Raw genomic sequence first — 13,735 nt, forward strand, 5'->3', positions numbered from 1 at the left:
TGATGTCACTGTGTCATGTTGTCGTGATGTCACTGTGTCATGTTTTCGTGATGTCACTGTGTCATGTTGTCGTAGTGTCATTGTGTCATGTTGTCGTGATGTCACTGTGTCATGTTTTCGTGATGTCACTGTGTCATGTTTTCGTGATGTCACTGTGTCATGTTGTCGTAGTGTCATTGTGTCATGTTGTCGTGATGTCACTGTGTCATGTTGTCGTGATGTTACTGTTTCATGTTGTCGTGATGTCACTGTGTCATGTTGTCGTGATGTCACTGTGTCATGTTGTCGTAGTGTCATGGTGTCATGTTGTAGTGTCATTGTGTCACGGTGTCATGTTGTCGTGATGTCACTGTGTCATGTTGTCGTGATGTCACTGTGTCAAGTTGTCGTGATGTCACAGCGTCATGTTGTCGTGATGTCATTGTGTCATGTTGTCGTGATGTCACTGTGTCATGTTGTCGTGATGTCACAGTGTCATGTTGTCGTGATGTCACTGTGTCATGTTGTCGTGATGTCACAGTGTCATGTTGTCGTGATGTCACTGTGTCATGTTGTCGTGATGTCACTGTGTCATGTTGTCGTAATGTCATTGTGTCATGTTGTCGTAGTGTCATTGTATCACAGTGTCATGTTGTCGTGATGTCACTGTGTCATGTTGTCGTGATGTCATGTTGTCGTGATGTCACAGTGTCATGTTGTCGTAGTGTCATTGTATCACAGTGTCATGTTGTCGTGATGTCATGTTGTCGTGATGTCACAGTGTCATGTTGTCGTGATGTCACTGTGTCATGTTGTCGTGTTGTCACTGTGTCATGTTGTCGTAGTGTCATTGTATCACAGTGTCATGTTGTCATGATGTCATGTTGTCGTGATGTCACTGTGTCATGTTGTCGTAATGTCACTGTGTCAAGTTGTTGTGATGTCACAGCGTCATGTTGTCGTGATGTCATTGTGTCATGTTTTCGTAATGTCACTGTGTCATGTTGTCGTGATGTCACAGTGTCATGTTGTCGTGATGTCACTGTGTCATGTTGTCGTGATGTCACTGTGTCATGTTGTCGTAATGTCATTGTGTCATAATGTCGTAGTGTCATTGTATCACAGTGTCATGTTGTCGTGATGTCACTGTGTCATGTTGTCGTGATGTCATGTTGTCGTGATGTCACAGTGTCATGTTGTCGTAGTGTCATTGTATCACAGTGTCATGTTGTTGTGATGTCATGTTGTCGTGATGTCACAGTGTCATGTTGTCGTGATGTCACTGTGTCATGTTGTCGTGATGTCACTGTGTCATGTTGTCGTAATGTCATTGTGTCATGTTGTCGTAGTGTCATTGTATCACTGTGTCACGTTGTCGTGATGTCACTGTGTCATGTTGTCGTGATGTCACTGTGTCATGTTGTCGTAGTGTCATTGTATCATGTTGTCGGGATGTCACTGTGTCATGTTGTCGTGATGTCATGTTTTCGTGATGTCACAGTGTCATGTTGTCGTAGTGTAATTGTATCACAGTGTCATGTTGTCGTGATGTCACTGTGTCATGTTGGCGTGATGTCACTGTGTCGTGATGTCACTGTGTCATGTTGTCGTGATGTCACTGTGTCATGTTGTCGTGTTGTCACTGTGTCATGTTGTCGTAGTGTCATTGTATCACAGTGTCATGTTGTCATGATGTCATGTTGTCGTGATGTCACTGTGTCATGTTGTCGTAATGTCACTGTGTCATGTTGTCGTAATGTCATTGTGTCATGTTGTCGTAGTGTCATTGTATCACAGTGTCGTGTTGTCGTGATGTCACTGTGTCATGTTGTCGTGATGTCACTGTGTCATGTTGTCGTGATGTCACTGTGTCATGTTGTCGTAGTGTCATGGTGTCATGTTGTAGTGTCATTGTATCACGGTGTCATGGGCCATATCAACATATCCAGTTATGTTTCCGTGTACCAACATACTTTATTTAAATGTAGGAAAAGGATCTGGTACACCAACAGAAGCACCAACAGAAGCACCAGCACCGACAGAAGCACCAGCACCGACAGAAGCACCAGCACCAACAGAAGCACCAGCACCGACAGAAGCACCAAAAGAAGATACATCAGGTAAGGAGGTAATGGAAGGCTATAGAGTGAGTGTAGGGGCTATTACAAAGTTCTGTGCTGGATAGCTAAACTCAAAATTTAGGGGCCTATTCCTAAGGTTGAATATTTATGTTTTAAACTTCAGTTTGTAATATTAAGTGTTACCTGTGGAGGTTTACATTGTTTTAAGGGTTAACTGTTGAGGTTTACATTGTTTTAAAAGTTAACTGTGGAGGTTTACATTGTTTCAAGTGTTAACTGTGGAGGTTTACATTGTTTTAATGGTTAACTGTTGAGGTTTACATTGTTTTAAGGGTTAACTGTGGAGGTTTACATTGTTTTAAGGGTTAACTGTGGAGGTTTACATTGTTTAAGTGTTAACTGTGGAGGTTTACATTGTTTTAAAGGTTAACTGTGGAGGTTTACATTGTTTTTAGTGTTAACTGTGGAGGTTTACATTGTTTTAAAGGTTAACTGTGGAGGTTTACATTGTTTTAGGCTTAACATTTCAGAGCTTGATCGAGTGCTATATATAGCAAACGGCCTTCGGGCAAGTGGCATTCGGGCATTTGTCCCATTCGGGCAAGTGTCCATTCGGGCATTTGTCGCATTCGGGCAAGTGTCCATTCGGGCATTTGTCGCATTCGGGCAAGTGTCCATTCGGGCGTTTGTCGCATTCGGGCAAGTGTCCATTCGGGCATTTGTCGCATTCGGGCAAGTGTCTTTCGGGAAAACGTCCGGCTCCCATATAGCCAACCATTTCTCTATGATGCATTTGACAGCCCAGATTTGCATATATGACTAAAATATTACAAATATTTAAAAGAAAATATTTTGAAACATCAAGTTTTTAAATGCAGTGAAAATAAGAAAATAATAAAAAACAAGTTGCTCATGAGATGACTTGTCGTGTTGTCACTGTGTCATGTTGTCGTGATGTTACTGTGTCATGTTGTCGTGATGTCACTGTGTCATGTTGTCGTGATGTCACTGTGTCATGTTGTCGTGATGTCACTGTGTCATGTTGTCGTGATGTCACTGTGTCATGTTGTCGTAATGTCACTGTGTCATGTTGTCATGTTGTCGTGGTGTCACTTGTCATGTTGTCGTGGTGTCACTTGTCATGTTGTCGTGATGTCACTGTGTCATGTTGTCGTGATGTCACTGTGTCATGTTGTCGTGATGTTACTGTGTCATGTTGTCGTGATGTCGCTCATGAGATGACTTGCTGCGACAAAAAACATTTCAAACCCGCCGGTTGCTTGCATCCCCTGACAGTTATCTGCCCCTAATTGGGTCATGGCCGACGCGAAGACTAGAAATGAACCAACCGGGACAGTGGACCGTTGAAAACACGCTGTTCCAATCATCGCTTGAAATTTGTTACTAAATTTAGAAATTTTAAATTTAATGACTAGTTTTCTATTTAATTGATATTCATGCATTGCCAATGAAGAACTATCTAGAAAGTTTGAATGAAATTGCTGCATTAGAAGTAAGTCAAAATTGAGTTCCATGATTTTTCTTTCTAGTTACAAATATTTTGCTTAGTTAAAAACTAAGTAAAAGCTTGTCAATATTTTTCTTTCATTTTGGAAGCTATCACCTGATGTGAATCATTTCTTGCACATGACAAGTGCTAACCTTTCTCATATTGCAAATAGCTGGAGCAACGAGAAAACCCAACAACTGCCTGGGACAACAAATTGACGAGCAAACAGGACATTGTAGGAGAGGTTGTCTGGCCACATTTTGGAAGGAGGACTGTAAAACTGGTAGGTGTAGATTGGTCATGCTTGAGTGGTTTATGTAAAGCTAGAGTGTAGATTGGTCCTGCTTGAGTGCTTTATGTAAAGCTGGGGTGTAGACTGGTCATGCTTGTGTGGTTTGTGTAAAGCTGGAGGGTGTAGACTGGTCATGCTTGAGTGCTTTATGTAAAGCTGGGGTGTAGACTGGTCATGCTTGTGTGGTTTGTGTAAAGCTGGAGGGTGTAGACTGGTCATGCTTGAGTGGTTTATGTAAAACTGGTAGGTGTAGATTGGTCATGCTTGAGTGGTTTATGTAAAGCTAGAGTGTAGATTGGTCATGCTTGTGTGGTTTGTGTAAAGCTGGAGGGTGTAGACTGGTCATGCTTGAGTGCTTTATGTAAAGCTGGGGTGTAGACTGGTCATGCTTGTGTGGTTTGTGTAAAGCTGGAGGGTGTAGACTGGTCATGCTTGAGTGGTTTATGTAAAACTGGTAGGTGTAGATTGGTCATGCTTGAGTGGTTTATGTAAAGCTAGAGTGTAGATTGGTCATGCTTGTGTGGTTTATGTAAAACTGGTAGGTGTAGATTGGTCATGCTTGAGTGGTTTATGTAAAGCTGGGGTGTAGACTGGTCATGCTTGTGTGGTTTGTGTAAAGCTGGAGGGTGTAGACTGGTCATGCTTGAGTGGTTTATGTAAAGCTGGGGTGTAGATTGGTCATGCTTGTGTGGTTTGTGTAAAGCTGGAGGGTGTAGACTGGTCATGCTTGAGTGGTTTGTGTAAAGCTGGAGGGTGTAGACTGGTCATGCTTGAGTGGTTTATGTGAAGCTGGGGTGTAGACTGGTCATGCTTGAGTGGTTTGTGTGAAGCTGGTCCCCACGGTTTCACAGTCCTACTAGCTCCACCCTTCTCCCTAATCGCTTCACTATCGCCTCTCGTCTGATTACAAGTCCAACCTAACTGGCGCCCCGTCTGGCGCCCCGTCTGAGGCCCCGTCAGACACCCCATCTCATCCCTTCGAATAACTTGCCAGTCAGTGACTTTACCAACAGTTCAATGGTGACTACACCAACAGTTCAATGGTGACTACACCAACAGTTCATTTGGTGACGATGATTTGTCACCACTACTGTAAGGCAAAGATTGAGGCTTTTGTATGGCCGGGTATCCCATCTTGTTACTGGTTACCAGTTGTCAAGTTGTGTGCTACCATTCCCAGCAAGTTATTTGATTCTCCAGTGCTCACACACCATTGCTCACACACCATTGCTCACACACTCCAGTGCTCACACACCATTGCTCACACACCAGTGCTCACACACCAGTGCTCACACACCATTGCTCACACACCATTGCTCACACACCATTGCTCACACACCATTGCTCACACACCAGTGCTTACACACCAGTGCTCACACACCATTGCTAACACACACCATCTACTCCTCACCAAATATCTAGACATAAATTCTTACGTTGATCCAAAAGTATGTGACGTCTAGACATAAATTCTTACGTTGATCCAAAAGTATGTGACGTCTAGACATAAATTCTTACGTTGATCCAAAAGTATGTGACGTCTATACATAAATTCTTACGTTGATCCCAAAGTATGTGACGTCTAGACATAAATTCTTTCGTTGACCTACTCTAGCGTGTGGCTATTGTGCTGGTATTGGGTCATGTGATCAAAGGACAGGCTACTGCACAAGTGGCTGTAAGGACGGGTATGAAGGTTCGGATTGTAACAGTGAGTTTCTTAAATTTTAACTTTTGTCTGACCAAGGTCCCACTGAGGTAACTTATAAAACATTTCTCTGACCACGGCTCCGCAGGTAACTTATAAAACATTTCTCTGACCACGGCTCCGCAGGTAACTTATAACATTTGTCTGACCACGGCCCCGCAGATAACTATATAGTACACAACACGTGTGGCGTCATTGATTGTAGAATAAAAAGGAGAATTAAAAATCGAAAGTCGAAAATGTTACACACTACTAATACTGTCGTCTTCAATATGATTCGCATGCCAAATCTTCCGATTTTAGAATATGAAGAAATGAACTATTTCATTCAAATTTGATTTAGATCTAGAATCTAAAGCTCTTTAATCAGTTGAAACATTTAATATGTCCGTCCGTCCGTCCGTCCGTCCGTCCGTCCGTCCGTCCGTCCGTCCATCCATCCATCCATCCATCCATCCATCCATCCATCCATCCATCCATCCATCTATCTATCTATCTATCTATGTATGTATCTGACAAGAACGCTATAGAGAAAACACAAGCAAATTAAAAACATGCATAGTTAAACGATAACGAAATATGACGTCATATTGAGCATAATAGTAGAAAAGAGTTGAAAGCCGGGAGATTGTACAAAATAATATGACGTCATTGATTCTCGAGTAAACATTGAATAAAAAGGCATTTTTTGTCTAATCTTAAAAGTGGTTTGCGTGAAGAGTTTCTTTCACACAATTCTTCGGGTAGGGACGTCTAAGCCATTCCCCCTTCCCCCAACTCAAAAGAAATTTCTTCATTGATACTCTATAATAAAATTACAGCCTAATCACTGTTTCTAATCTAAAAAGTGGTTTGCGTGCAGAGTTTCTTTCATGCAATTCTTCGAGTAGTGGCTAAGCGCGACACCAGTGTTTCTTTCAGACTTTTTCTCCCCGGAGGGGAGGACTTTTTCTAATCTAAAATGTGTTTAGCGTGCACAGTTTTTTTCATGCATCTCTTCCGGTACGGGCGAAGCCCCGCCCAGGTTCTTGCTTTAGTTTGTATGATCTATAAATGCGACCAGTGTTTCTTTCAGACATTTTCCTCCCCGAAGAGGGGTGGGGGTACTTGAAATTTTCGGGGGCGGGGGTAGAATTTTCTGGGAGGGGGCGGACACTGGAAAAAGTATATAATTATATTTCGTTTAATGGGACGGTAGACATGTTTTGGGGTGTGTGTGGGGGGGAGGGGGGCTGAGCCCCCTCCTCCCAAGTAGAGTTGCCTGAAAGAAACTCTAAATGCGACTTTTGTCATGAATGAGATTAGGTGCATGGTTTAGGGATATGCCTATGACTATATTTTGTATAAATTAAAGTACCGATTCTGGATAAAAATTCGTTTTCAATGTCATTTTTCGTTTCCGGTTAAATTGAATTAAGGTGGTGATTTTGGTTTTGGTTTTAGTTTAGAGAAAATAGACAGCACTATCAACCTAGCGCCCGTTGTATCCTTCCTCAACGGGCCATTTTTCACGTTAATACTAATAGTTTCGCTGTCTGTCTATCTATCTGTCTGACAAGAACGTTATAGAGAAAACACAAGCAAATTAAAAACATGCATAGTAAAACGGAAACGAAACATGAAGTCACATTGAGAATATAGTTGAAAATAGTATTAAGCCCGAGAGTGCACACAATAATATGACGTCATTGATTCTCGAGTAAACATTGAATTAAAATGCCAATGTTTTCTAATCTTAGGAGTGGTTTGCGTGAAGAGTTTCTTTCATACAATTATTCGGGTAGGGGCGAAGCCTTCCCCCCGGTAGAACATCAAAGATATGACGTCATCGATACTCTATAATAAAAAAAAAGACTGACATTACGGCATAATTAATGTGTATAAACCTAAAAGTGTTTTGCATTTAGAGTTTCTTTCATAGAATTCTTCGGGTAGTGGCTAAGCGCGACATCAGTTTTTCTTTCAGACCTTTTCCTCCGAGTAGAGGGGAACTTTTCTAATCTGTGCGTGCACAGTTTCTACCGTTAGTTTGTATAATCTACAAATGCGACCAGTGTTTCTTTCAGACTTTTTCATTCCCGGAGAGGAGGGGGTACTTGAAAATTTTCGGGGGCAGGGGTGGAATTTTCTGGGAGGGGGCGGAAACTGGAAAATGTATATAATTATATTTCGTTAAATTTCGTTGAATGGGACGGTAAAAGTGCTTTGGGGTGTGGGGGGAGGGAGGGTGGGGGGGCGGGGCGGAGCCCCCTATCCCCAAGTAGAGTCGTCTGACAGAAACTCTAAATGCGACTTTTCTCATGATTGAGATTAGGTGCATGGCTTAGGGGTGTGGCTACGACTGTATTTAGTATAAATGCAAGGTAACTAAGTGTAGATCAAGCTTAAATTCGATTAAAATGACGATTCTTGCTAAAAATTCGTTTTCAAAGTAATTTTTCGTTTCCGATTCAATTTGAGTGTAAGGTGGTATCTTTGGTTTTGGTTTAGAGAAAATAGACACACACTATTAACCTAGCGCCCGTTGTATCCTTCCTTAAAGGGTCATTTTTCTCGTATAAGAATATTCGAGAAAGTTTAGGGGAGTTCACTCCCGGTTTATTAAAATATAGGCCTATAACTCTCGTGTAACGGGTACCGATGGCTAGTTAATAATAAACCTCAAGGAAAGAGAAATGCAAACAGTTTCAACCTTAAGTCTTCGATGCTAAGATATATTGGAATAATTAACTCTCTGAATTTCTTCTATCCTATCAAGAATATTTATTTTAAAAACTACTGCTATAATTTATTTGTATTCAAAATAGATTTACTTAAGTCTTTAAAACGACGCGATTTTTTAAAAATCCATATTTTATTGTATTAATTTGGTCATGGTTATGCTCGGTGAGGTGGGGGGGGTGCAAATTTGTGGCCTAAGGAGATGTTACGTAACGTTAATCTCGGTCAATTTACCAACGTCATTACTCACCAGTCCAATTACTCACCAGTCCAATGTCGGGTTAGGGTTATGTAATAGATTAGAAATACAACGGAGACAGAAGCCATCAGCATGTAGCTGTCTTTTTATTCGTAAACCGGAAGAGAGAACAAACATAGATAAATACAAGGGACATCACTCAATAACAACATTATAAATATAACTAATACAAGAAGAGTGAGTTCCCTTGACTTCACAATTCTCACTATATTACAGGTTATGTAAACAATGTCGAGTTAGGAGGTGATGACTAGCGACTGAGCGCGGATTAATTTAATTAAAGCTTTTGATTCATTTTTAAACATTGTTTTTATAGAAAAAACAAAATTGTGCGTAGTATAGTAAAATTTAATATGATTTGTAATGGAGCCCCATACCTCCTCCCCCCCTACCCCCACCCCCACCCTTCATATTTGTAAAGATGAAATCTCGTGACAAAACTATTGATGTTTTAGAGCGCAAAGGTTGAAGATAAGAGTCAAGAAATGCTTGCTAACGACTGTTATTTATCATAAACACTTTGTTCTACTTATTTTTTCTTAGATGTGAAAACTATACATACGTTAAGCTACACTTTATACTAACGGGTATTTGTCCGTCCACTCAAGCCACACTTTATGTAAGCCCTGCTAGGGGTGGGGGATCTCTAAAATCTACTCTACCCTTCCCTAGGCTTATCTACTACTTATGTCCGGTCAGTGCAAGCCCGGATAAACCCAGACTGGTTAATAACCTAACCTTAGTCTAAATGATAAAAACAAAAAACTTGAACAATATAATAAAATTTATTTAACAAAAATATGGAAACAAAACTTACATAAAAATAAAACTAGATCTCTAGAATCTAGATCTAGACAAAACAATACAATTTATATACAACAAAACACCCAATTTCGGACTACATCCTAGAAAAGGGAAAAAATGACACATTAATTACAATAAACAAAGTTATATACAAAGTATTAAACACAGGCTGACTGGATTACATCTCAACAGCCTGCAGGTAGTTCACACAGAACACACTCCAAAAATTACCTGGAATATTACCAGGAAACTGAGCTCTAAACTACTAGCTCAACAGACAGTTACCAGCCTAACAAATGGCTCACGTAATATAAAATCTATTAATGTCATGTGCACACCCTTAGTGACTTAGAATGAACCAAACACTCTCCTGGGGATCAACAAAGATCACCACAGGAAGTGTAAGTCCACTATAATGGCTTTAAAATAGTATAAACAGCTTACAAGTAACATAACCAAACCTGACAGTCAGGAATGAACCGTAACTGTGAGTCAGGCAACCATAACTCCACTACTTAACCCAACAGCCAGGAGTAAACCATAACTGTGGGCCAAGTATAAATAAGCATTATCCCTGGCTTAACACAAGCCCAAGGGATACAACAAAGTAACAAAATAACATAATAAACATAATAAAACTCAGAATCTGAGTCCACATGGTCTGACAAAACCACAATGGCGGTAAGAAAACAGCCACAGAAAAAAGCTTATGGCCAGCAACCAAAAATATACAGCAAAATACAGAAAATAAATATGTTTCTAACTTACCAGGTATGCAAAGAACACATACACAAAATAATAAAAACTAGATGGACGTTCTTCTGACTTGATGGTAAAAGGAACGCCTTCGTCCTTACCTCATCACTTCAGCACACCCAAAAAGAACAGAACTGCAAGCCGGAAATCGACTTTCACACACCTCACACACTACACGTAAACAAATAGTCCCTAATTCACAGATAACAAACCAAACGCCACGGAACACGTAACAGAATTATATAAAAAGACACTTAATATAAACCTTGACACAATATAAATGATATATAATAATACACTCCAGCCGCTCACATTTATATAGAGTTTCTTCTTTCTTTAAGGCATCTCCCTCAAAAGAAAATTTAACCCCCCCCCCCCCAAAAAAAAACGATTGAATTTATATAGCAACATTTGTCTCCCCCCCCCCCCCCTAAAAAGGGGAAGAAAGTCTGGAAGAAACACTGATGGAGTAACATGTTTAGTCAAATGACGTCACCTGGGATAATATGTCAGGGCAATTGACATCATGTATTTCCCATCAACAGACGAGACCGGCATACCATGGGGTGATGTACTCATCGTCTTATCAGTGTTGGCGGCCATTTTACTTGTCGTTTTCGTCGTCTATCGCGTCTTCTTCAAAAAGGCCTACTCTATGGATATATATAACGATGGTAAGTCAGGTCCATTATGTGGATGTCTATGAGGTAAGTAAGGTCTAATTTGTGGACGTGTATGGGTAATTCAGGTCTAATATCTGGATGTGTATAAGGATGGTAATTCAGGTCTAATATGTGAACGTGTATGAGGATGGTAAATCAGGTCTAATATGTGAACGTGTATGAGAATGGTAATTTAGGTCTAATATGTGAACGTGTATGAGGATGGTAATTCAGGTCTAATATGTGGACGTGTATGAGGATGGTAATTCAGGTCTAATATGTGAACGTGTATGAGGTAAGTGAGGTCTATTATGTGGATGTGCATGAGGATGGTAAGTCAGGTCCATTATGTGGATGTGCATGAGGATGGTAAGTCAGGTCTATTATGAGGACGTGTATGAGGATCTGTATCCCTAGACTGGCACTCCCCACACCAAACAAAAACCCAATCCTAACCACTGAACCTAATATGCGAACCTAACCCTAATCCTAACCACTGAACCTAATATGCGAACCTAACCCTAAACCTAACCACTGAACCTAATATGCGAACCTAACCCTAAACTTAACCACTAAACAATAATCTACTATACAGACAAGTAGCCAATGTGTACAACCTTTTCGACGTCGGTCTTTTGTCAGTCCTCGTTTGGGTTAAGGTTAGGGTTCAGGTTTAGATTAGGGCTCAGAAGGGAGGGAGGGAGGGAGGGGGGAGGGAGGGAGGGAGGGAGGGAGGAAGGGAGGGAGGGAGGGAGGAAGCGCTTTTTCTTGTTCCTTTAATGCGCAGTTTTTAGTCAGGCTACTCTATTGTATTAAAAATTTTAAGTACTGAAAAAAGAATATTCTCATATAACACTATGGGGGATTGTATGATTTAAATTAATAAATTTTTAAATACTTTAACTTTTTAAAAATATAATAGAATTTCGTTGGAAAAAAAATTGCGCACCAAGTGAACGGCAAACAATATGTGTATTATAGTGCGGAATATTAGTACTTTAAAAATTCAAACGCGTTTTTTTTTGTTTTGCTTTTTGGGATATCGGAAAAATGCGTAAAGTACTACTTCATGTATAAGAAAATACTCAAAATTTGACAGAAAGCAAAGTATCGGATCTTTTACTTATATGTAAAATTTTGTTTATCTATCTAAAACAGTATAGTTTTGCAAAAAATGTCCAAAAGTCTGTGTGTGTATGTGTGATATGCATGTTTGTGAACACGATAACTGAGTACCGTTAAAGCTAGGATGATAAAAATTTCACTTATTAATATTATATCAAATTTGTTGTTCTGTTTAAACTTTTGAGCGATTTCCAATAACCGGAAGTGGAACTTATTCTACTTTTCAATCGCTATTTCCGATTTCTCAAAAAACTAAATGAATTTATAAAGTACTAATATTCCGCACTTTTATACAGATATAGTTTACCGTTCATGTGGTGCGCAATTTTATTTTTTTTCTACGAGATTCTATTCTATTTTTAAAAGTTTAAGTAATTAATAAACCGGGAGTGATCTCCCCTAAACTTTCTCGAATATTCTTATATAAAACAACATGGGATGGGAACTCGGGCTATAGACATGATTTTTAATCCATTTTAAATACTTAAAGTTTTAAAAATAGAATAAAATCTCGTAGACAAATTAATTGCACACCAAGTGAACGCGAAATAAATAAACCGGGAGTGATCTCCCCTAAACTTTCTCGAATATTTTTATATAAAATAACAGGGGATGGGAACTCGGGCTATAGACATGATTTTTAATCAATTTTAAATACTTAAAGTTTTAAAAATAGAATAAAATCTCGTAGACAAATTAATTGCACACCAAGTGAACGCGAAATAAAAAAGCGCATAATAGTGCGCAATATTATTAGTACTTTTAAAATTTACATTAGTTTTTTGAGAAATCGGAAGTAGCGTAAATTACTACTTCTGGTCAACGGAAATTACTCAAAATTTAACAGAAGGTAGAGAATTAGATATTTTACTTACATGTGAAATTTCATTTATCTATCTGAAATAGTACTCAAGTTATAGGCTTTTGAAAAATTCAAAGTAGAAAAAGTACCACTTCCGGTTATCAGAAATCGCTCAAAAGTTGATACGGATCTACGATTTTGATAAAATACTTATATATGAAATTTCATCAACCTAGCAGTAACGGTACTCAAGTTATCGTGTTTACACACGGACACACAGACAGACACACACACACACAGACATACGGACAAGATTGCAAAATTATGTTTTTCCGTATCAGTGAGGTGTAAAACGTCGAGATTTGTAAAAATCTCGATTTTTTTTTTTGCACGATTACAATACTTTCTCTATACTACGTATATACGAGAAAGTAAAAAAGCGCATAAAAGTGCGCAATATTATTAGTACTTTTAAATATTACATTAGTTTTTTGAGAAATCGGAAGTAGCGTAAATTACTACTTCCGGTCAACGGAAATTACTCAAAATTTAACAGAAGGTAGAGAATTAGATCTTTTACTTACATGTGAAATTTCATGTATCTATCTGAAATAGTACTCAAGTTATAGGCTTTTGAAAAATTCAAAGTAGAAAAAGTACCACTTCCGGTTGTCGGAAATCGCTCAAAAGTTGATACTGATCTACGATTTTGATATAATACTTATATATGAAATTTCATCAACCTAGCTGTAACGGTACTCAAGTTATCGTGTTTACACACGGACACACAGACACACAGACACACAGACACACACACAGACATACGGACAAGATTGCAAAATTATGTTTTTCCGTATCAGTGAAGTGTAAAACGTCGAGATTTGTAAAAATCTCGATTTTTTTTTTTTTGCTCGATTACAATACTTTCTCTATACTACATATATACGAGAAAGTAAAAAGGGATTAAACTCATGTCTATATCTTGAGTTGCCATCCCTCGTAGTGTTAGTTAAGAATATTTGAGAAAGTTTAGGGG

The 13,735-nt window shown here is 39.2% G+C and overlaps 1 long non-coding RNA gene across 1 annotated transcript; it reads left to right on the forward strand.

Annotated features, from left to right (window-relative positions):
• Nucleotides 1–1,974: 1,974 nt before the first annotated feature.
• Nucleotides 1,975–10,778, forward strand: LOC131934424 (uncharacterized). Its single transcript, XR_009385730.1, has 4 exons — nucleotides 1,975–2,099; nucleotides 3,743–3,853; nucleotides 5,478–5,573; nucleotides 10,656–10,778. It is a non-coding gene; the product is annotated as an uncharacterized LOC131934424 (long non-coding RNA).
• Nucleotides 10,779–13,735: the final 2,957 nt, after the last annotated feature.

Source organism: Physella acuta, unplaced genomic scaffold (genome assembly GCF_028476545.2).
Source record: "Physella acuta isolate Inbredline_101_S28 unplaced genomic scaffold, ASM2847654v3 ptg002822l, whole genome shotgun sequence".
In the NCBI taxonomy this organism is placed as follows: domain Eukaryota; kingdom Metazoa; phylum Mollusca; class Gastropoda; family Physidae; genus Physella; species Physella acuta.